This window comes from Capra hircus, chromosome 6 (genome assembly GCF_001704415.2).
Source record: "Capra hircus breed San Clemente chromosome 6, ASM170441v1, whole genome shotgun sequence".
NCBI lineage: Eukaryota > Metazoa > Chordata > Mammalia > Artiodactyla > Bovidae > Capra > Capra hircus.
This window is the reverse complement of record NC_030813.1, coordinates 29,976,072-30,000,000: the sequence shown is the minus strand read 5'-3', so window position 1 is coordinate 30,000,000 and position 23,929 is coordinate 29,976,072. Positions and strand designations below refer to the sequence as shown.

The 23,929-nt window shown below is 37.6% G+C and overlaps 1 protein-coding gene across 7 annotated transcripts in view; it reads left to right on the top strand.

Annotated features, from left to right (window-relative positions):
- The window catches only part of BMPR1B (bone morphogenetic protein receptor type 1B), a 448,166-nt gene that overhangs the window by 342,783 nt on the left and 81,454 nt on the right, over positions 1-23,929 (top strand). For 2 of the 7 annotated variants that reach the window (XM_013964509.2, XM_013964508.2), the window contains exon 1: positions 16,420-18,775. The gene's annotated coding sequence lies outside the window, so the exon portion shown is untranslated. 7 annotated transcript variants of the gene reach the window in all.

The following is a 23,929-nucleotide window of genomic DNA, read 5'->3' as shown; positions in this document are numbered from 1 at the left end:
ATGTCCCAATCTCCATGGCCCTTGCAGTTTTACATAACCAGTATTTTACATCCTGCTACTTCATTGCCAGGTCATATTTCGTACATCTCCTACTGTAATATTTGTGTTTGAGCTGGTTGACACTAGTTTAAAACTATTTAAAAAATCTATGCTATTAAATATTTTCAGTAGAATTAAGACAAATAGGAAATGCAGTAACAGGAGGATAACAAACATTGCTGTGAATGTGTAGTTTCAAAATTAAAATGGTAGTATTGCTGTAGGGCATTAACTTTGGGTAATATTTTTAAGTGAAAAATGATCCTTGTTGCCATATGGCACACTATAGTGAAAATCTGAACTGTTAGACCAACACATCTGTTAAATGCATAAACATGGGTCTGTGTTTAAAATGTTTTCTACTGCAGCTATTATGTGGCATTTCCAACAATTAATCTTGGGCTGTTAATCGGGAGTAACTGCACCTTGTGGTGAGCATCACAGATGTAAGAAATTTGATCTCTGTGGCAATTTACCTGGGAGGAAAGTGGCTAAATTATACTTCTCAATTTAAATTCTGCAGAGTAGATTGGATTAAACACATTGACATTACTATTGAGTGCAAACACAAATTATTCAGTTTTATCATTTGTTATGAGAAGTTACCTTCTTTCAATATGTAGTGATGGCTACCATGTATTTAAGGCATATGTATCTCTCAATATCTGTGCATATATAATTTTAACGTTTAAATTACAAATACATGAAAGCTTCTGAAAACATATTAATGTTATAATAGATCAGAGTTCAGATTAGTTTTTTTGTGTGTCTTTGTGAGCCAGTTGAATTCGAAATAACATTTTACAAATCTTTTATTGACTTAAAATAACTGCTAGGAACAAATTAATGAATATGTTTTTTCTGCTAACTTTTCAAATGTATATATCTCATTTTTAGAATTCGGACAGGACATTAGGCAAATCTTTAAGTAAGACAGTGTACTGACAATTAAAATCAGCTACATTGTCTATCAAGCTTTCTTATGCAAAATTTTAGGTTCAGATGGACCCTTTTGGTCTTGATTATTATACATTTTTCCATCGGCAAAATAATTACTCTGCTCATCATAATAGATGTGTGTGGGTAAATATTCATATTAAAATACCTAAGGATGATTTTTTGACTGTGAGCTCAGAATAACCTCATTCTTATTTCTAGGCCCTGCTGCTTTTCACTTTATGCTAGAGAAGCTGCGGCTTTTGGAGTAACTGATTTCTTGCTTGATATCAGCTCCATCACACTCCTTCCATAACTAATTACCTTCCATATTGGTTAATAATGTGTCTACGATCACATTAGTAGTATCGATATTTTGGGCAAAAGAACAGAAACTGAAGTAGAGGAAGAAGTTGAATGGAGACCTAAAGAAAAGCTAAAGGAAACACAGCCTCATGGGACCCAGAGAGGCCACTGGACCTGAGTTTCTACTCATCCATGTCTGTGAGGGACCTCATGGACATGTTCTTTTCTCTGTGTGTCTTTTCCCTTCTTTCTGTTTACAAGTTGTTACCAGACATTCCGTGCATTATAAGATCCAGACCTTTCTATGTCCTTCCAGGCTTGCATTAGCGAGGCTCTGACTCCTTTGCAGCTCATCTCACTACTCAGTGGTCAGCAAGCCACAAAGGCCTTTCCTGTCCAGAATGATCCACATTCCTCTTTCTTTCCACATATGTTGTTTCCATAGCCCATAAAGTTCTTTTCTACTCTACTTATTCATTTGCTTAAGTATCACTAAGTTTTCCTGAACAATCCAAATTAAATGAGATCCACTTGATATAATCCCTCATTGTAAGTTTTATTTCAGTTTTATAGTACATGTGATGTATCATTATATGTGTCACTCTCCTGTTGAAAGCTCAGCTTCTCAGAGGAAGAACCATGTCCATCTCATTTATTGCTGAATTCCAGTGCACAGTACAGTGTTTGGCCTGCAGAGGAGTCTACTTCCTTAGACATACTCATTATTTTGCACATGACCCAAAATAGTGTCTGCATTTTATGATATTTGAAGAGCTTCTTTCCTTAGCTCTCCAAACTTAACTGATAAACATTTCACTGTTTCTTGTTTTTAATTATTTGGAGAGAGAATTTGATTGACTGCTGACCCTAAACAGTAATCAGATGTGAGTCAAATAGGATGTGTAGTCACCCAATGCCAAGATGGGCACCAGACAATAATTCACACTGTGGATAGTGGAAGTTTGTTCTAGAAGAAGTTTTGGATTAGGTTGACAATCAAAAACACCCAATATAGCTGCTACTGGAATTTAAAATTGCAATATGAATACCTCTAGTACACTGGCGACCCACTCCAGTACTCTTGCCTGGAGGATCCCATGGACAGGCTTTGTAGGCTGCAGTCCATGGGGTCACTGGGAGTCTGACATGACTGAGCAACTTCACTTTCACTTTTCACTTTCATGCACTGGAGAATCCCAGGGATGGGGGAGCCTGGTGGGCTGCCGTCTATGGGGTTGCACAGAATTGGACACGACTGACGTGACGCAGCAGCAGCAGCAGCAATATTCCTTTGCTTGTAATGAACTCCTATTGGCTACCAAGTGACTTATCAGCTATATGAGTAGAAAAATTATGAAAAATGTGTTTTATTTTTAACATGAATTTTGGTATTCAGGAGATGTCACTCCCAAACGTTGTTGATTTAAATAGTAACTGAAGTGATATGGTTTTCTTTACTCTTTAAGAAAAGATGCTATAGAAACTCAGGATACTAAAGGTGGTGGCAAAAATAATACATGAAACAAGTACTGTAAACTCTTGGCAGATTTAGTTTTGTCAGATTGTTACATATAACTTTCACTCCTTTATTGAAACGGTAGTTGCACATCATATGTCTCACAAAGAATATCTCACAAATTTTACATTTTGATCCCCCAAAAGGCCACAAGTTTGTGGCTAGCAGTATACATTTCATTAGATTAAATTCTGGGAGCTTGAGTGTCTGAAACTATGCTTTTGATCCCTTTTGGAGTCCAGGGGAGAATGAGTATACATAACAAATTCACCTTTTAAAAACCTCTGAAGTACATGCAGAAGACTGGTTTTGGTGCATAGGTTTTACTGCTTGATCCTGTGGTCATAATGTGAGGACATCATGTCTCCATATTTACCTTACTATCTTCACAATTTTAACGGGAGTCTTCAAGGTAAGGAAATAGCAACTTATATCACTTTTGCATCAATTGTGGAACGTCAGCATTGTGGGAACTGCATTGATAATATATCAGCCAAGTGTGAGAGAATTTAATATAATATGGCATCTTAAAATTCTTTGTGATTATTTCTGTTTTCCTTTAAACTATGCCAAGGCCAATAGTATATGGCTTCAGAAAATCTGAGGCCAGGTTTGTTTTGTAAACTTTGCATAAAATTATCTTTCTGCTATTATGTTTGTAGAAATATTCATGTTGAAACTATGTCTTTGCTAAATCTTTCAGCTTTATTTTGGTTTCTCTAAAAGAAAACTATGACAATATTTTTCAAATCTGAAAAATAATAACCTGCCAATTGTAATTCTGTGTACTTTTAATGATGGTGCACTTTTTATGGGGCTAAATCTCAATGGAATGTTTATCTTGGTTAGAGTCAATATGCTCAATTGCTTATTGTTTATAAATTCCATTATGATTTATATGTTTCTTTCTTGAAAAAAGAAAAGGTTAATGTTGTAAGAGTAATATGCTGTATTTGCCCATTAACTATTAACTCATTTAAGTGAGGGGAGGTGCAGCTCATTGGAGGAATATTCGACTGGTTCTGAGTTTAACTCAGGCGCTTAAATCATCTGAGTTATCGAGAACTGTGCAGTGACCTGGAAAACAACAAAAAAAGAGTTTCATCAGGACGTAACAGAAGAAGGGTAGATGCCACTTAATTGAGGTTACTAAACAAATTGCCTTTTTACTTCCATACTTTCTTATACATATTATATATATCTATATACATATGTTTCTTATATGTATGTTTTCATAAGGTTATTACAGTTTATTGAAATCAGAGACTATCACTAAATATTTCCTACTTAATTTCCTATGCCCTGAATGAAAATGTGTTCAAATTGGGGAATGTGTTTAGAGGAAAAGGACCCTCATGATAAACTGAATGATTTTACTGACATAAGACATTCTTTCAGTGGGTATTTTTGAAGATCGTTTTTGGCTGTATTTTTAAAAAGACACTAAACAGTTTATTCATAAAATGCATTTTGGTAGTTAATATGAATATTGTTAATCTACCCTACTTAACCTCTTCTAGTGAAAGTATAGTTTTCTGTCTTTTTTTGTTAGACTTAATGACAAACATCTTGCAAATTAGATTTTCATATATTTCATCTCTTTCTTATGCTCAATTTAATCTATCAAAGCCACACATTGTAGAAGACATCTGGTATTGAGCTTAGGCAGCTGGGTTTCATTTGTAAAGGTTTTGAGCAAATTTCGGTGCTTGCCAACAATAATATAGCAGTTGGCCAATGTGTTTTCTTTGTGGCAGCTTGGTGCCGTGTGGCAGGAGAGACCTGAATTCAGGATCAGGTGATTTTCTGGCCTCTTCCTGGCTTGACTGGAAGGACTTGAGGATTTTTATGCAGGTGTTGCTGTGACCATTGGCTGGGTGAGGGGCCTGCTGCAGTGGCTAGTGAATGAGAATTAGTTGATGAGCAGTGTGCAATCAGCAGTGATCCATTTGAGAAACAAGGAGTCTGCAGTTTTCCTCACAGCATGGTTCAGTGTGTTTCCGACATCAGAGTCACTGTAGGTCACTTTAAAGATGCAGCCCCCTATACCCCATCCCAAATCTACTGAACCAAGTATTTGGGAGCTGAGCCCAGAAAGCTGCAGTTGATTAAGCTACCTCAAGGGATTTGGCACATACGGCATTAGAGTTAATAAATTTCAGTTCATTCTTTACCTGCAGATGAAACCTCTAATGCCCTTTTTCTGACCAAGAACTTATTTATATTAATGGTATTTAAAAAGAATTGTCAGAATTTGTTTCAGAAATAACTTACCTACATATCTGGTTTTGGTGTCCTTTCATAAGTTACTGCATTAGTATGACCTGTTGTTTAACGAAACAGTTGTCCTGGCATTATTAAAATATTGTCCCTAATGATGAAGAAGGGATCCTAAGTCTTAATTTATTTGGAAGAATCCAAATCTGGAATGAAGGATTTCTTGGAGGGTGAAACAAAAATGTGAATCCCAGGTACATTCAGGTACATTAATTAAGTCATTTCTCTCTCCAGATTGTCATAGCACACCTGGTTGGCTCTTGGAAATCTTTTCAGAGTTTGGCTCTGTGAACCACCTTCAGAAAGCTCCTTATTGTTGTTGAGATGCTTCTGAGCCCTGTTGTTGTTGAGTTGCTAAGTCCTTTCCAACTCTTTGCAATCCCATGGACTGCAGCACTCCAGGCTTCCCTGTCCTTCACTATCTCCTGGAGTTTGCTCAAACTCATATCCATTGAGTTGGTGATGCTATCTAACCATGTCATCCACTGTTGCTTCCTTCTCCTGCCCTCAATCTTTCCCAGTGTCAGGGTCTTTTCCAAAGAGTTGGCTCTTCGCATCAGGTGACCAAAGTATTGGTGCTCCAGCATCAGTCCTTGCAATGAATATTCAGGGTTGATTTCCTTTAGGATTGACTGGTTTGATCTCCTTGCAGTCCAAGGAACTCTCAAGAGCCTTCTCCAACACCACAGTTCGAAAGCATCAATTCTTTGGCACTCAGCCATCTTTATGGTCCAACCCTGACATCAATACATGGGTACTGGAAAAACCATAGCTTTGACTAGATGGACCTTTGTCAGCAAAGTGATGTCTCTGCTTTTTAATACACTGTCTAGGTTGATCATACCTTTCCTTCCAACGACTAAGCATCTTTTGATTTCATGGTTGCCATCACCATCCACAGTGATTTTGGAGCCCAAGAAAATAAAATATGTCATTGTCCCCTGAGCCCTGTACCCACCTCTAATTATATTCAACATGTTATTCCTAATGCAAATAGTTTATCTTTGTAGCAATATAGGCAGCCTTGGTGACTGTTCTGAAATAAACCAAGTCATAACTCTCTTCTTTGCTTCTGCTGGAAAAGTTCTATGCCAGAATTCTTACCTAGTGTTGTATTTTTGTTTTATTGGTTCTGAGTCCAGAATTGAGTTTTCCAGACAAACACTTATGAGTTCCAGGGCAGTATGGAAACACACCCAGGGAATGTGTGGTTTGAAGTGAGGATTGCCTCTTTGGAAGTGAATAGGGTAGTGACTGTTGTTGAAATGTCATTAAATGGAAATGTACTTTTCACCTTATCTTCCTTTGGAGGTTAGCACTCAAGATAGTCACTTTAGAGAGTTCCTGCATTCCCTCAGGGACCTGATTTGCAATAAACATACACATAGTGCTTAATATAAGCAGCCAGCACCCCAGAAAATACAGCATGAAAAGAGGGTAAGAGAAGGGGCAGTCTGAGTGTTTGAGATTGTCTCGTTTCATGATCCATGTCATGCATGGGCTACATCTGCAGCTTTTTAAAGTTTTTGGAGGAAGCTCAGCAATGCAGCTGTCTCTAATGTACTGTGAACCTTGAAAAGGAATTTCCTTTCAAGTAAGAGCGGAAGTAGTTTGTGTGTGGGATGATGGAGCTGAAGGTTTTCTTCAACAGAGAATAAAGTGCCATTATATAAACAAACATCTACACAATCTAAAGTAAGCCCCGTAAAAACAAATGTTACAGGCACCTACATTGCTATTTGAAAAGACCTAGTTAATTTTAATGATCTACTTGTGTTCTCTCATTTTCACAAGGGAGGAAGCATGGGCACACAGTTGTTGGGCGACTTACCCAAATCTTACTGTTACTTCTAGTGGCTGAACCAGAATTTGGAGTTGCAGAGGTTTTGTTCTTGTTCTTTGAGGAATTACATTTAAATTGGACTTTATGATTGCTATTTAGGCTGAATCTTTGGAAGTTAAAGTCTTTGCCACATGAACATTTTTATTTAAGAGACACATTATAGAAACACACACCACAACTACCACAAATGAATATTCCAGGGTATGAATAAAGCTCAGAGATGATAACTTCTGCTTAGATTTTCCCACTTACTATAATACATAATATTTTGTAAAAAGTACCATATGTTCAGCCACATTTAGACTGTCATAATTTAGTGCTTGGATTTCCCTGGTGGCTCAGCAGTAAAGAATCCTCCTGCAATGCAGGAGTCACGGGTTTGATCCCTGGGTCAGGAAGATCCCCTGGAGGAGGAAATGACAACTAACTCCAGTATTCTTGCCTGAGAAATCCCATGGCAGAGGAGCCTAGAGGGCCATAGTTTGTGGGGTTGCAAAAGAGTTGGATATGACTTCGCAACTAAACAACACAACAATTTAGTGCTTACAGAAATGCAACTTATATTCAGTTTGTTCTCAGCCACAGTACCTCGCCATCTGAGGTGGGAAGGCAAAATTAGCAACACAATTGAGTTATTTTCTAAGGAAAAAAAATCTCTCTTGCTGTGAAGCATGGAGCATCCTTCCCTTTTTCCTCTTCCTAAGATTTTCTGCAAATGTTAATCTAAAGAGATTACTTGTGAAGTATCTTGAGTAGCTCTGACTGCAAATAAGAAATGTGATCTGCGGCTTTACACAAAAGTGAATGCTCTCACCTCTCCAGATTTATTTCTTAATGCTAAAATTACAAGGTCATTGTTCCTTCCTATTGTAGGGTATCACTTATACATGGCTCCTTTTAGATTTACACATTGAGTTTTATGGTCAGGAGCAGTAGCTGTAGAATGTTTTAGTATAATCGATGAACTGTCTTTACCAGATAAAATTGCTGTGGTGTTTATACTAATCTCTTCTACCTCTTCCTCAGTCACTGGGAATCCACACTGTGATTCTGCAAACTGAATACTTGGTCTTTTCTTCTGGGGCTTTGTTTTCATTTTTTAATTTCTTTTTAAGGAATTTTTGAATTTCTGCTGAAAATTTCTTATCACCTATTTATACTTGGTGTGTGAGCAAAATTATCCATCCCATGGAAAAGTTCTGTAGTTTTACTTCTTTGTCTAGATTTTTTGTTTATTATCCCCTTGGCTTTCAATAAGTCATTACTTTATTTACAAAATAATCAAAATGGTCTAGGGCTTAAAAAGAAAAGTGTATACTTATAGTTCTATTAAGTACTAAGCTAACAGACAATATTTTACTTGTGATTTTATAATTCATAAATCCAAGGATACAAATATCTGCATTGTAATCCATTCACTTGTAAATGCCTGTGTTTATAGATAGTAAGCACTGAGCAAGTTAGGTATATTTGCTTTTCTAGATATAAACACTTACTACGATTTTATAGTTTAATAGCTATAGTAATTAAAATAGTGTGGTTATGGCCTAGGGTAGCCATAGATTTATGGGACATGATAGAGAATCATATGTATAAGGAAATAATGTGTCAGATGGGACGTTAGAGATCAGTGGGGAAAGGCAGACTTATTTGAAAACCTCACTTCATACCATGTATAAAATTCATGAAACAGGAGAAAAATAATCATCTCCAAGTATGTCATAAAGCTAAAGGTAAAATTCAAAAAGTGAAAATGTTTAGAAGAAAAGAATAGCTGATGTTCCATGTATTGTCATAAACACTTCATCATTTAAATGCCACACAACATGAAATAGGTGCTCTTATCCCCCCTATCCTATAAAGGAAGAATCAGGTTCAGAGAAGTAAATTTGTTTCTGATTACACAGTAATATATGGTAGAAGATAGATTCAAATCAAGACTGATTGGTTCTTGTGTCCATCCCATTAGTAGCTATATAATACAGTGTCTCTTAGAGTAGGACATTTGTATAGCTTAAAGTTAAAAAAAATGCAAAGATCACAGGACATAAAGATATTATTTTAGAATTTCTAAACAGTTTAATTATTGGTAGTTCAACAAAGCATATAACAAGCAAAAGGATGGCTTACATACTTGGAAAACATGTTACAAGACATGTAACTGAGAAAAATTAATATCAATTATATATAAAGAATGTCTTCCTAAATGAGAAAAATACCAAAAAAAGGGTCAGAAGACATGAACAGGCCATTGACAGAGTAGATGGCAGCACAGGAAAAGAAACTAAATAAGTAAAGTTAAAATAAAATGAGCTACCAAGTTAAAATTAAGAAATAGGCAAAGTAAATCTGAGGTTATCAAGCCTTGGCAGGGATGTGGAGAAATGGGAACTTTCAAGGACTGCTAAATGGAGCCTAAGTTGTTTTCAACCATTTTCAAAAGTAATATAAGATTTTTAGATCTGGATCATAATTACATAGAAATATTCATAAGATAAAGCAATTTAGATATGATGTCAAAAGCACAAGCAGCAATAAAATAATAAATAATACAAAGGATCATCAAAGAAAAATACATCATCAAGAAGGTGAGAGAAGAGCCCACAGAATGGAGAAAACATCTGCAAATCATATATCCAGTGTTGGACTCAATTCCAGATTATATAAAGAACTCTTAAAACCAATAATGAAAGGTAATTCTTTTTTAAAATGGGAAAGGATTTTGATAGAAATTTCTATAAAGAATATGTAGAGATGACCAATGATTATATGAAAAGATATCTGCTCAGTGTCATTAGCTATCAGTTCAGTTCAGTTCAGTCACTCAGTCATGTCTGACTCTTGGCGACCCCATGCACTGCAGCACGCCAGGCTTCTCTGTCCACCACGCCAGGCTTCTCTGTCCACCACCACTCCGGAGCTTGATCAAACTCATGTCCATTGAGTTGGTGATGCCATCCACCTCTGTGGCCCCTTCTCCTCCTGCCTTCAGGATTTACCAGCATCAGGGTCTTTTCCAGTGAGTTAGCCCTTCGCATCAGGTGGCCAAAATATTGGAGCTTCAGCATCAGTCCTTCCAATGAATATTCAGGACTGATTTCCTTTAGGATTGACTAGCTTAATCTCCCTGCAGTCCAATGGACTCTCAAGAGTCTTCAAAAAAAAAAAAAAAAAAAGTCTTCTCCAACACCACAGTTCAAAAGCATCAATTCTTTAGTGCTTAGCTTTCTTTGTAGTCCAACTCTCATATCCATACCTGACTACTGGAAAAACCATGGCTTTGACTAGATGGACCTGTGTTGGCAAAGTAATGTCTCTGCTTTTTAATATGCTGTCTAGGTTTGTCATCGCTTTTCTTACAAGGACCAAGTGTCTTTTTATTTCATGGCTGCAGTCACCATCTGCAGTGATTTTGGAGCCCCCCAAAATAAACTCAGCCACTGTTTCCCTATCTATTTGCCATGAAGTGATGGGACCGGATGCCATGATCTTTGTTTTTTGAATGTTGAGTTTTAAGCCAGCTTTATCACTCTCCTCTTTCACCTTCATCAAGGGGCTCTTTAGTTCTTCTTCACTTTCTGCCATAAGGGTGGTATCATCTGCATATCTGAGATTATTGATATTTCTCCTGGCAGTCTTGATTTCAGTTTGTGCTTCATCCAGTCCGGCACATCTCATGATGTACTCTGCATGTAAGTTAAATAAGCACTGTGGCAATATATAGCCTTGATGTACTCCTTTCCCAGTTGAACCAGTTCATTGTTCCATATCCCGTTCTAACTGTTGTTTCTTGACCTGATACAGGTTTCTCAGGAGGCAGGTCAGGTGGTCTGGTATTCCCGTCTTTTGAAGAATTTTCAGTTTGTTGTGATCCACACAGTCAAAGGCTTTGGCATAGTCAGTAAAGCAGATGTTTTTCTGGAACTCTTGCATTTTCTATGATCCAGCAGATGTTGGCAATTTGATCTCTGGTTTTTCTGCCTTTTCTAAATCCAGGTTGAACATCTGGAAGTTCATGGTTCCTGTACTGTTGAAGCCTGGCTTGGAGAATTTTGAGCATTACTTTGCTAGCGTGTGAGGGGAGCGCAATTGTGTGATACTTTGAACATTCTTTGGCAAGGCCTTTCTTTGGGATTGAAATGAAAACTGACTTTTTCCATTCCTGTGGCCACTGCTGAGTTTTCCAAATTTGCTGGCATATTGAGTGCAGCACTTTCACAGCAGCATCTTTTAGGATTTGAAATAGTTCAGTTGGAATTCCCTCACCTCCTCTAGCTTTGTTCATAGTAAGGCCCACTTGACTTCGCATTCCAGGATGTCTGGCTCTAGAAGAGTGATCACACCATTGTAGTTATCTGGATCGTTAATATTTTTTTAAATAGTCCTGTGTATTCTTCTTAATATCTTCTGCTTCTGTTACTTCCATACTGTTTCTGTCCTTTATTGTACCCATCTTTAACTGTCCGTGACATTCAAATCAAAACCACAAGATATTTGTCCACCCACTAGAGTGGCTATAATCGAAAAGATAATAGCCAGTGTTGGTAGAGATGTGGGGAAATTGGAATCCTCATATACTACTTCTGGGAATAGAAAATGGTGTAACCGATTTTGAAAAAACAGTCTGTCAGTTCCTCACAGTGTTAAATATTCAGTTACCATATGCCCCAGATGTTTCGCTCCTGAGTATCTATCCAAGAGAAGTGAGAACCTAATGTCCCCACAGAATTTGTACATGTTCACAGCAGTGTTATTCATAATAGCCAGTAAGTGGAAAACCCATATGTCCAGCAGCTGATGAATGGATAAACAAAATGTTGTATATCTATATAATAAAATATTCTTTGGCAATAAAAATTATGCTATAACTTGAATAAAGTTTGAAAACATCATGCTATGTGAAAGAAGCCAGATTCTAAGACCACATATTGTCATATTACATTTATATGAAAAGTCTAAAATTTAAAACTATACACCGATGTAAGACAGATTAGTAGCCTTAAGTTGCCTGGGATGGGGGGCCAGGGGCAAGAATAGGGAGTGACTGTTAATGGCTATGGGACTTGTTTGAGGGTGTTATGAACATGTTCTAAAATTGCATGATGATATAATTGCAAAACTCTGTGCTAAAAAGGATTGAATTGAACATGTTAAAAAGGTCAGTCTTATGGCATGTGAATTATGTTTCTATAAAGCTCCTAAAATATTCATGTTGTTGTTGTTCATTCACCCAGTTGTGTCCAGCTCTTTGCAACCCCATGGACTGCAGCATGCCAGGCCTCCCTGTCCCTCACCATCTCCTGGAGTTTGCCCAAGTTCATGTCCATTGTATCAGTGATACCCTCTTATTCTCTGACTCCCTCTTCTCCTCTGCTCTCAATCTTTCCCAGCATCAGGGACTTTTCCAATGAGTCGTCTCTTTGCATCAGATGACCAGAATACTAGCGCTTCAGCATCAGTCCTTCCAGTGAAGTAGGCTGTTTATCTACTACTGTGTAATATTCATAGTAGTAGATAAAAAGCCAGTTTATGATAGTGGTGAATATGGCAGGAGAAGGGGTTGGTCCTCAGTCAACTTTATTCTATAATTTATTCCTTTATGATAGAAAACATCCCTTAAGACTGAACCCGATATTCTCTTTTTTTAGTGTATTTGTAGAATTTTATGTAATAAAAGAGGTAACCCATAACAAAATGCAGTACATAGCCACACCCTTACCTTCCTTTCAGCTAGAAAGCATGATGGGTTTTCCTTTCTTCTGAAAATTGAAGGAGCTTTGCACTGAGGCTGGTGGTAAATAATCTGGCTGCCAGTGCGGAAGACATGAGATGTGGGTTTCATTCCAGGGTTGGGAAGATTCCCTGGAGGAGGTCATGGCCAGTTACTCTAGTATTCAACACTTGGGTTCCAGAAAATGTTCTCTACAAGGAAAACACTGAATTCAGGTTCTTGTGTTGACTGTTATTTTCTTTTTCTGATATCAATGATAATAGTATTTTACTTGTGAAATCAGAATTTTAGTGAAGAGGCTTTGTTATTTTATTTAGTTGGTTTATGAGAAAAATTACTTGTGATTAAGAGTTACCATTAGTTCTGGTTAAGATCATATCATTTTTCCTTTGTTAAAACTTAGCAGAGTAGCCCACCTGCAACCCTGCTTGTTCAGTTATTGCTTTTGGGGACAATTGGTCTTCATAATTCTGTATCTGGGCCTTATGGGGATCTGTTAATTTGCCTATGAATCTTTATCATTAACTCTTCGTACACAGATTAATAGATCGTCCTGGGGACAGAGAGCATGCCTATAGGCTAGGAAGCCTCTTTCCAAGCTTTTCTCCTTGTTACTGTAGCAGAAACGCCTTTCCTGTAGAGTAGTTGGAAAACTGCCCACACTGACAAGCCCTTCTCAGATAGCAGAAACTCATAGTCATAACAAAAACATTTTTCCCCCAGAATATTGTTTCATACTTCTCCCACTCAGGGCCATGGCCGTCATTAGGATGGGAAAATGACCCCAGGGCCTTGAGGTTTGTACATCAGAGTATTAACAACGAGTGATGCTAAAGCTGATTCAGGATAAGCTGGAGGGTGGTTGTGACAGCATTCAAATACTGTTGAAATACAGTTGCTCTATAGAGTACAGCTTAAGCAAGAGTTCTTTTGTTGAATTCTAGAACCTATAAACATAAGCGTGTTTGGAATGGTTTATTTAGAATCAAAGGATGAAAAAGTGTGCAGAGCCAGAAGTCTGTGTAGGGAAATAGATGACACATGAAAGCTAGATTGCGACTAGACAGTGGTTTTCAAACTGTGGTCCCTGCATCAGTGTGACATGGAGACCTGTTGGAAATATAAATTCTCGTGTCCCAACCCAGACCTACTGAATCAAAAACTCCAGGGAATGCATCCAGAAAACTTTGTTTTTAATAAGCCGTCCAGTTGATACAGATGTGTGGTTAAAGTTTGAGAACTTTGAACTAAAATTATGTTGCTTTGTGAGTAAACTTGAACTTTATCCCACAGGCAATGGAAATTCATGGAGGATTTGTGAGCTGAGTTATGGTATGATTGGTGTTTTAGTTAGATAATGGAGTCTTCTGCCTTATTTTTCTAATAAAGGAATTTCAGTTTAGAAAAATTTTTAAATGTTACCACATCTAGCTATGTGATTGAATGCATATGTTTCCGAAGTGTCTATTATTTTGTAATATTTTATAATTAAATGTGAGTTGTTTAAGGACTTAATAGAACTTTGGAAGTTTCAAACTTGAATGATTTTTATTCTCTATAAATTATAAAATGATGCTTTCTTTTGTATGCTGTTTTATTCCCTGCACTGAAAACACTTTGCAGTTTTTATAGGACCTAGGTGTACTCTTAAATTATAAAGATATCCTCCAAATAATTTTAGAAAATGTCTGAGGGCGTTACCCAGGTCACTTTACTGTGTAATTTTTTCCCAAGTATGTTTTTCTTTTTAAATGTTTTCATTTTTCCTCTTAATCTTGTTATGCATCAGTAACACATGATGTGTTGGCATCTTCGGGAATTGCACATTTGTTCCAAGTGAAAAGGACTAGGTTCAGAAAATCTAGTCAGCCAGAAAGTTTACCCAACAGAAACCTATATTGAATCTAAAAATAATGTGCTCACATTTTCCATCAGAACTGAAATGGATTGAAGTCAGGAAGCCTCTATGAGAAGCTGACTGGGCTCTGCCCTCCATGAACATGGCTTCTCATGTGACTCAGTGGTAAACAATCCACCCGCCAATGCAGGAGACACAGGTTCGATCCCTGGGTTGGGAAGATCCCTGGAAAAAGAAATGGCAACCATCTCCAGTATTCTTGCCTGGTAAAATTCCATGGACAGAGGAGCCTGGTGGACTTCAGTCCATGGGGTTGCCAAGAATTGGACGTGACTGAAACAGCTGAGCACACACACCCTACCTGAACAGCATGACCAACTACGTCATTTAGACCTATAACTTGCAGACAACGTGGCGAAAAAGATCTCTTTCCCAGAAGTCGGGCATCAAGCTGACTGCAATGATCTGATTTTATCAACCCTCTCTTTAAGAGTCTTTAAGATTTAAGATACAGTACAATGATTTATTTTACTTCCAGATGGTCTTATTTTTATGTTAACTGGAATGCTGGTATAGGGATAAATTGGGAGTTTGGGATTAATAGATACACACTACTAATATATAAACAATATGACCTACTGTATAGCACAGTATCTCTATTGAATATAGAGAATTGTATTCAATATGTTATAACCTAAAGTGGAAATGAGTCTGAAAAAAGTGTGTGTATATATACACACACACATACACACTTTGTTGTACATCTGAAACATTGTAAATCTACTATACTTCAATTAAAGAATGCAGTAAGCATTTTTAATCTTTAATGATCTAATTCTATAAATATCCTAAAACATATTATACTCACATCTTGGCTCAGAGGTAACTATTTGGGAAAAGGCAGGAGTCTTTTCTGATGGGAATCAAAATAATTGAAATGTAATTGTTTCCCAGCTACTGAATACTTATGTGACTTTGGACATAACCTTCAGTGTCTCAGGATGAGGTGACACGTTAAAATATTTAAATAGTTCATATGAGAAGTTGGTTTGGGGCACAGATACTGTTTTAAAAATAAACATAGAATGACTTGGAGAAACCACTTTTTCCTTAATTTAGCATACTTTAATTGCACACCTAGTATCTTCCAGTGTTGTAATATGCCCTATGGGTTCAAGAAAAATATTCCATGATTACATCCTGGAGGGGAGGCAGGCACATACAAAGACTGTTTTGGGAATGGGTAGGTGTGTATCTAACTTAAAAGGAGATATCTACTGAGTTTCCAATTAAAGGCTGATAAGGAGTTATTTGAGCAAAACAGATAGCCAGAGGGACCAACCTGAGCAAGATTCCAGAGAGCCCTGAGAGAGCACAGTGTGGCCAGAGGATTGAGTTTATTTAGTATAACTGCAGAGCTGGAGGTGAGGGGTAGTGAGTGGCTAATTTGAAATTGTAAGCAGGGCTGAGGAGATGAAGGTGTGTGTGAACCGGAGATGCCGAGATCCATGACTACCTTTTAGAAGGAAGTAACATACATAATCATATTTCCCACTGTCTTTTGGTTAATGGCAGTTTCATGCTTGTAGTTCATTAGGACCAAACCTTGGCATTACCCTTATCTCTTCTTTATCTCTCACGTAGTACATATAGTCCATTAGAGAATTATTCCAAGACTATTTTTTTAGGGCTCCGTGTACTCCACTTCTAAATCCTCTTTAGACTACCTTTTCCTGCTGTCACGGGTGTGTGTGTGTGCTAAGTCATTTCATTCGTGTCCTACTCTTTGCGACCATATGGACTGTAGCCTGCTAGGGTCCTCTCTCCATGGGATTCTCCAGGCAAGAATACTGGAGTGGATTGTCATGCTCTCCTCCAGGGGATCTTCCTGACCCAGGGATTGAACCCCTGTCTCCTGCATTGCAGGCAGATTCTTTACCCACTGAGCCACCTCTTGTGAAGGCATTGCCCTGTTTTAGGAAGATGAAGTTGGATACTGTCTTACCTCTTGGTCCCCTGCCTTGGGGCTTCTTTAATGCAGCACGAGGAACCAAAGTGTGCTGATGTACAACTTGAAAGGAAAGGCCATACACCACCAGTGGGGGATAGGAGCCGAGCCAGAATGGAGATCTTGAGGGTCATGTCATGGTACCTCTGGCGAGGTGAGCTAGTTAACTCATCCTCAGATTGCCTATGTTTTTTCTTTCCTGTTTCACAGTCCTGGTTGATTCCTGGATGACATTGCCAGTAAACTACCTGTTTGCAAGCAGTTGTCTTAGGCTCTACTTTCTTGGAAATTAAAGTAACAATAATACCTTCAAAACACATCTTGAATTTGACTGCTTCTCATCACCCCTGCCGCTGCCATCCATGTTCAAACCACAGTCAGCGCCCGCCTTAGTCATCCACTAACTGCTTCATTGTCAGTGCCCGCAGTCATCTCCGAGGTGCTCTCTGCTTTGATTGTTGTCCCTATAGTCCATCTTTGGCACAGCACCCAGAGGAAGAAGTTCCCCCAAGGCCCTCTCAGATCTGTCCCTTTTTCTTCTCTGGCCTCCCCTCATACCTCTGTGCCTCTTTCTGGACAAACTTGTGCCTGTTGCTCTTCAAGGACCCCAGGTGCACGTCCACCTCAGGGCTCTTGCTGTCTTCTGTCTGGAACACTTCCACTTCATAGCTCACTCTCACCGTCTTTTCCTTCCCAGAAATGACTGCCGCAGTGAGGAGATTCTGACTGTCCTCTTTAAAATAACAACCACTCCCTACACCTTCTATCTCCTTTCCCTGCTTTATTTTTCCACATTGCACATAACATAATTAATGTGCTTTCATCTTGACTTGACTTCTCGTCTCTTTTCTCCAGTAACTGTCAGCTTTGTCAGGGCAGGGAATTGTGTCTTTTTCTTTTCATTATTGCATACTTGGGCAGAACCTGTTACCTGGTAGGTGTTTCCAAATAATTGTTTAGTTAAGCCAATAAGTGAATGCTTATTTTAGAAAATATAGTTCTGACTGTAGTATAAGATGGTTAGAGGAAGGTAGGGCTAGAGATTGGGAGCCTATTGCAGACCACCAGGTAAGAAATGATGAGGGCTACATTTGGAATCTTTTAACAATATCAGTAGAGAGTTAAGGAAGGATTCCAAAAAAATTTAGAAGATTGAAATGACTGTATTGCTAATGGATTGGATATAATGGATACAGAGAGGGAGACATCTAGGAAGATTCCTGGGTTTTTATTTGGCAGCTGTGTGGATGATGAGCATGTTTATCAGAAAGAAACTGAAGACAGTTTAGGTTTAGAAAGAACAAGAATAGGCCGGAGAGGCTTCAGGAAGGAGGAAGAAGAACTTCAGATTTAAATATGTTGAGTTTGGTGTATCAGCAAGACCTCTTAGCATGAAGTGTTAGAGATCTCATAGTCAGTTGAGATAAAAGGACTAGAGCTCAGAAAAGGGTACTTGTGCCTAGTAAGTGGATTGTGTCTTGAGATGGGCCTTACACAAATCAAACAAGGGAAAACCTCACACTACTGCATGTTCTTATAGGAGTATAGGAATTCCTAACTGTTGCCAGGGGGGAAAGTGGCTCTTTAAAAAAAAAAAAAATTTTGAAAGAGAAATCATTGAAAAAGAGGAAAGAAAAAAAGGAAATGTCTGATTCATTTTTGTTGGTACATTTTGAAGTAATGAAAACAGCATTTAGCTTCAGTGAAGTGTCTAAGTACCTCTAGAATACAAAAAAACTTAACCTTTAGCTTGCCCTGGCTAGCCTCAAACACTCCATTTTACTTTCACAGCCATCTTCTTTCATTGAAAACACGCTGAAGTACATTTTTTTTTCCTTTAGTCACCGGAAATTAGTACGTTCTTTACTAAAACATCCAGAATGCATGTAATGAAAAATGTTTAATGTTTCGAGCAAGATTTCTGGTATATATGTATCTATTGAGTAATATAAGTTTTAAGTGATTGTGTTCTCCACTTACATGCTTTTCACCTATTTTGAAGCTCAGATTTTTGCCAATAGCTTTCATACCTCTGGTGATTTTTATTACCTTATTTAGTAGAGGAGAGTAAAGCATCTTGAACTGGTCTTCAGCCTAGACATTTATTTAACAATTTGATTTCCCAAGGGGCAACACTGTTGGAAGAGATTACTATACACAAATCTCTGGGCCGAGAGTGGATAGAGATGAGAAAGATACTGCCAAGGAAATTTATAGAAACAAAAACCAAATCACTCTGCGCTGTGATCATCTTGTAGTTGGTGAGTGCACCTTAGCTTTGGTTGAAATCTTAGACTTGTTATTTGAATCTGATCCTTGCTGTTTGATCTCATATGGACAATTTACATTTCACTAAGATGTGAATGATCTTATAGTCTTAGCTTGCATTGGGCACAGGGGCATTAGTGGCTGCACTGCCTGAATTGCCATCAATAGAGCATGGATTCTGAGGACATGTTGTCGAGTTGCCATGTCCTACTCTTTGTGACCCCGTGGACTGCAGCAGCATGCCAGGCTTCCATGTCCTTCACTGTCTCCTAGAGTTTGCCCAGATTCAGGTCCACTGAGTCAGACATACAGTGAGTCTGACCTACAATGAGTCACTCACTGAGTCTGAGGACATATGTTAGATCTCAACTATATTGCTGATAGTAAAATTTAACTTTTTATTAGGTTGAAGAAACTCTAAGAACCACAGTTCAAGGGCCCAAGGTAATTCAGATTTAATTAAAAGAACTTTTTATATTTATTTAAGAAACTTGGGTATTTTAGGAAACTTTGAAAACCAAGAATAACTGAATCAGGGTTCTCCATAGAAATACCACGAATAGGAAGCATGTGTGTATATATATTTTTGTCAGGAACTGGTCCACATTATGATGCGGGCTGGCAAGTCCCTAGATGGGCAGTCGACAAGCTGCACACTCAGGAGAGCCAGCAGTGTAGTTACAGTCCGGACAGAGATACAGAGATCAGGAGTTTAAGACCCAGGAAGAGATCTGATACTTCAGTTGGAATCTGAAGGCAGAAAAAATGTGACGGCCCAGCTTGAAGACATTAGATATGAGGCATTCCCTCTTCTTTGGAGAGTCAACCTTTCTGTCCTGTTCAGACCTTCAGCTGATTAGGGAGGGAAATCTGCTTTCTGCAGTCTCTCAGATGTTAGATTCATCCCAAACACCCTCCCAGAAATACCAGATAATGTTTGACCAGATATCTGGTACCCACAATCCAGTCAAGTTGGCATATAAAGTTAATCATCACAATAACACTATTTTAAAATCTATTCAACTACATTCAGTTAATAAGCATTTAGGCATAGCTTTGTAGACTCAGCAGAGAGTAAGACATTTTGAGTATCTAAAGAAGTAAAGAACAAGTGTCAGGTAATGCTTAATAAGACCAAAATAAAGTCAATAAAGTCAATAAAAGATACAAGTTTTTAGTATTTACGTTCTTCACCAGGATATTTTTCATGTATATTGAGGCTTACTCAGTTGTGTCTGACTCTTTGCAACCCCATGGACTGTAGCCCACCAGGCTGCTCTGTCCTTGGAATTCTTCAAGCCAGAATACTGGAGTGGGTAGCTGTTCCTTTCTCTAGGGGATCTTCCCAAGCCAGGGATTGAATCCAGGCAGATCTTTACCATCTGAGCCACTAGGGAAACCCTGAAGCTTACTACGTGGGACTGAAAATTGAGTTTCTTATTCTGAACTTTAAATTATTAAACGGATATTAAGAAAACCATATACTTACTTTTCCATTTTTTAATTCCTTTTTAAATTTGTTTATATCACAATGTGTATTCGCCTGGAAGGTGGTAGCATAATCATAAAGAACCAATAAAAGCTTAGTCTGTTAAAAAAAAAAAAAGTGCTAGTGGATACCACAAGAAAAAAATTTCTTCAGCATTTTTTGCCCCTGTGTTGCATTATTCTGTTCCTGAGTAATATTTGTGGTCCCCTGTCTGGTGCCATGTGTTTCTGAATTCAGGTAATATAAAATGTTTCTGTGCTTACTGGATACTGTAGGTAAACCAAGTTTTGATATTGTTTAATTTTAAAAGAATAAGAGTCTTTATAAACATATGTATAATTATTTAGCCACAGAGCATAGCTTATTAAATAGCCATTACAGATGTATTTCCTCTTCCCATCTCACCGTCCCCAGTTCCAGCTAAACTTTAGGAAGTGAAAAATACAAAGCAGCTGGGAAAATGATTGTAAGAATTTAACAGCTGTATTTGAATGACTTAAATATTTTAGAATCAAGTACAAAATAAAAATTATCTGATTATTGTTTAATAAAATTTCTTAAAGACATTTAAATGAATTAGGTCTCTGAATTTGGCTCATTTTTGGAAATTATAGAGGGGCTTCACTAAATAAACTTATTTACTTTCTTATGTCTTAATTTCCCCAAATTTAACTGAGGTATCTTCTATTTCTGGTTTTGTGATAATGACAAGGTAGTTATTTTCACAATTCAGGGACTTTGGGGAGGTCTTTTTATAGAAACATATTTATCTCTCATTGAGGAAACAACAGTTTTAAAAGGGGGAAAAGTTATTACTATATGTCTGAAAATAACGAACATGTTTTCCCCTTTCTTACAATGAATCAGATGGGGTGGTTTTTGGAGAGACGTGTTCTCATGGAGTTAATATTTGACTTGCCAGCTCATTTGCATTTGGCTGACCTTGGGAACTCTGGCATGGCCATGATATCTTGTGAGATCTCCCACCTTTTGGCAATGGGAGGAAATATTTGAGGCTATGGCTTCATCAGAAGTCAATCGTTATGATAATACACTCCCTGACAGCTGTGTAGGATTGATGTAAAATGCAACACTTTGGTGAATGCTTTCTTTGAAGACTCAAATCCAGTGTGAAAACATTTTTTAATGCAAAAGATTTGTGGCACTTTCATAATAGCTGGGCCTGCCCTGTTGATTTAGATCAAAATCGCTTCCTCCAACATCATAACCATTTTACTGTTCAGTGGTGCAGAAGGCATCATCAATAGTTAGTGAAATGTTTTGGATCATTTGGAATTGGATGACTGATAAAAATGAAAATATCTCCAACAGACTGTGCTGTGGTGGGCTTCTTACAAAGGCAAAAATAGAAGTTATCGCTACTGAGAATTTTCTTAAGTGTTCGAATGATATGAACCATTTGGGTAAACATCTAATACAACACTGAATGTTTACAATTCCATTTAAGACTTTCATCATGCCTACTCTACTTTGGAATCTTAACTGTTTTCTCTTTCAGCTTTTAGGGAAAGGAAACACCACTTCTTTTACTGTTTAATGAATATTTATGAAGTCCTTTGACAATTAAGGGCTCATTAAAATTCACTTCAAAAGAAAAGAGATAAAACACTTTTAAGACCAGAGCAGAATGTGGTGGCAAATACTAACTCACATCTCTCTCTCCTTTAAGTCAGAAACACTCTGCAAATGAGCTGACAGTCTTAGTCCAGGTTCCATGCATAAGACAGAGTGCTCGGGGCTGGTGCACTGGGATGACCCAGAGGGATGGGATGGGGAGGCACGTGGGAGGGGGGTTCAGGATGGGGAACACATGTACACCCATGGCTGATTCATGTCAATGTATGGCAAAAACCACTACAATATTTTAAAGTAATTAGCCTCCAATTAAAATAAATAAATTAAAACAAATAAAACTGATTTAGGTTTAAATATGGTGGATGTATTTGATTATCACATGGTGACTGTGATTTTGTATTGACTATTGCCATGGTGAGTCTTTTTTCTGTGAATACTAGGAGATCCTGTTTTTATACGGCATACCTGTTAATGGGAAGGAGATCAGTCTTTGTATGGAGTCAGACTTCTTATTTAAAATCTGTTTCAACTCTCTCCTGTTCTGTGACCTTGTGCAAGTTTTCAGGGCCTCAGTTTCTGCATTTTAATATGGGGGAAATAACACTGTAGGACTCATAAGCTTGTTGGAAGAAGCAACAAGAGTTATTGCAGAAAAACACTGTGGATAGTTCCTGGCACATTAGTTTTCTCTGTTTTGAGAAATCTTTCCTTTCAATTTGAAAAGATCTTTGTTTCTCCTGGCTAAGGTTGTGAAAGGAATAGTCAGTGAATCCTCACTTCTTATGGGTAGCATTTTAGCTTCCTTTTTCATCTCTGTTTTTCTCCATTCTTTTTTCCCAGGACCCCAAGCCTCTGTGTCTTGCCACTTACAGCTACCTTAGACTGCAGTCTTCTGTTAGTTCAAATATGTCACACAGAATATGAGGATGCATAAATATATATTCAGTCATTACAAAAGCACAATCTTTTTTGAATGAGAAATTGCTGGAGTTAAGATATTTTGAAGTGAGAGCACTTGTAACATCTTTCCTATTATTCCATGTATATCATTGTTGTTTCGTAATGGAAGTAAAGAATACCTGGACATGAAATCAGATAATGGCAGAGAAAATTACATGCTAGCTCATCATCATTTTAAATTTGAAATGGAAGCTTGTGTTGGGATGAGTAGAAGAGTACTAAGGAATCAATTCACTTATTTCTCTTTCTAAGATACTTAACATTGCAGAAGTAAGCACTGACTTGGAAACCAAAAACTTGTATGCTGTTGATGAATGTATTCCTCTCAAGAACATCTCACTTATTCTTAAATAATCTACCATCTTACTTTAAACACTATAGGTCATAAGTTTAAATTTGTCTTTGTAAAGTGCTAATTTCTGTTATTTAATGCAAACTATATCTTTAAGACAAGCCTCATAAATTAAATAATAGTCATAGTTTCCACTGGAATTTTTGCTGGAATTTTCACCATCTGCTCTTTACAGTCCATGGGAAGATCTATGCAAGATGTTGGACCTGTTTTACAGTAACTGAGTAAACTTTCGCTTCTAATAATTATTTTCTACTGAAAATGTGATGACTCTATTTACTATTTTTGAGAAGTGAAACTGCCTGATTTGATTGTTGTTAAATCTGTCTTTATGGTTTTTAGCCATTGAGTCCTTATTTTGGAGTGGAAACTTTCTAAAGAAGACACTAAATATTTCTATTTTCTGTATAGATGCTCTGTACATTAATACTGCTCAGGCTGCTTTTGCTATAGAAAGGCTGTCATCTCCCAGTTCAGTGAGGTCTGTAGCTTCCTTCTCCCCTGAAGTCACTGTTAACAGCCATGAGGTGGATGCTGGGAGGTAAAAGATCAAAGTTGTAAAGTTGTTTAGTGCAAAGAGAGAGAAGGAGACCCAGATGTTGAACTGTGAATGTCCTGTTGATGTAAAACAGGTTTAGTTTTTCTGTATGGTTGGCAGAGTATTCAGAAACCATGCAGAAAGTTCCCAAATTGTACCAAGAAGTAAGAAAGTCCAGTGAATAATCTTATCTCTATCCAAGAGTCCTATGT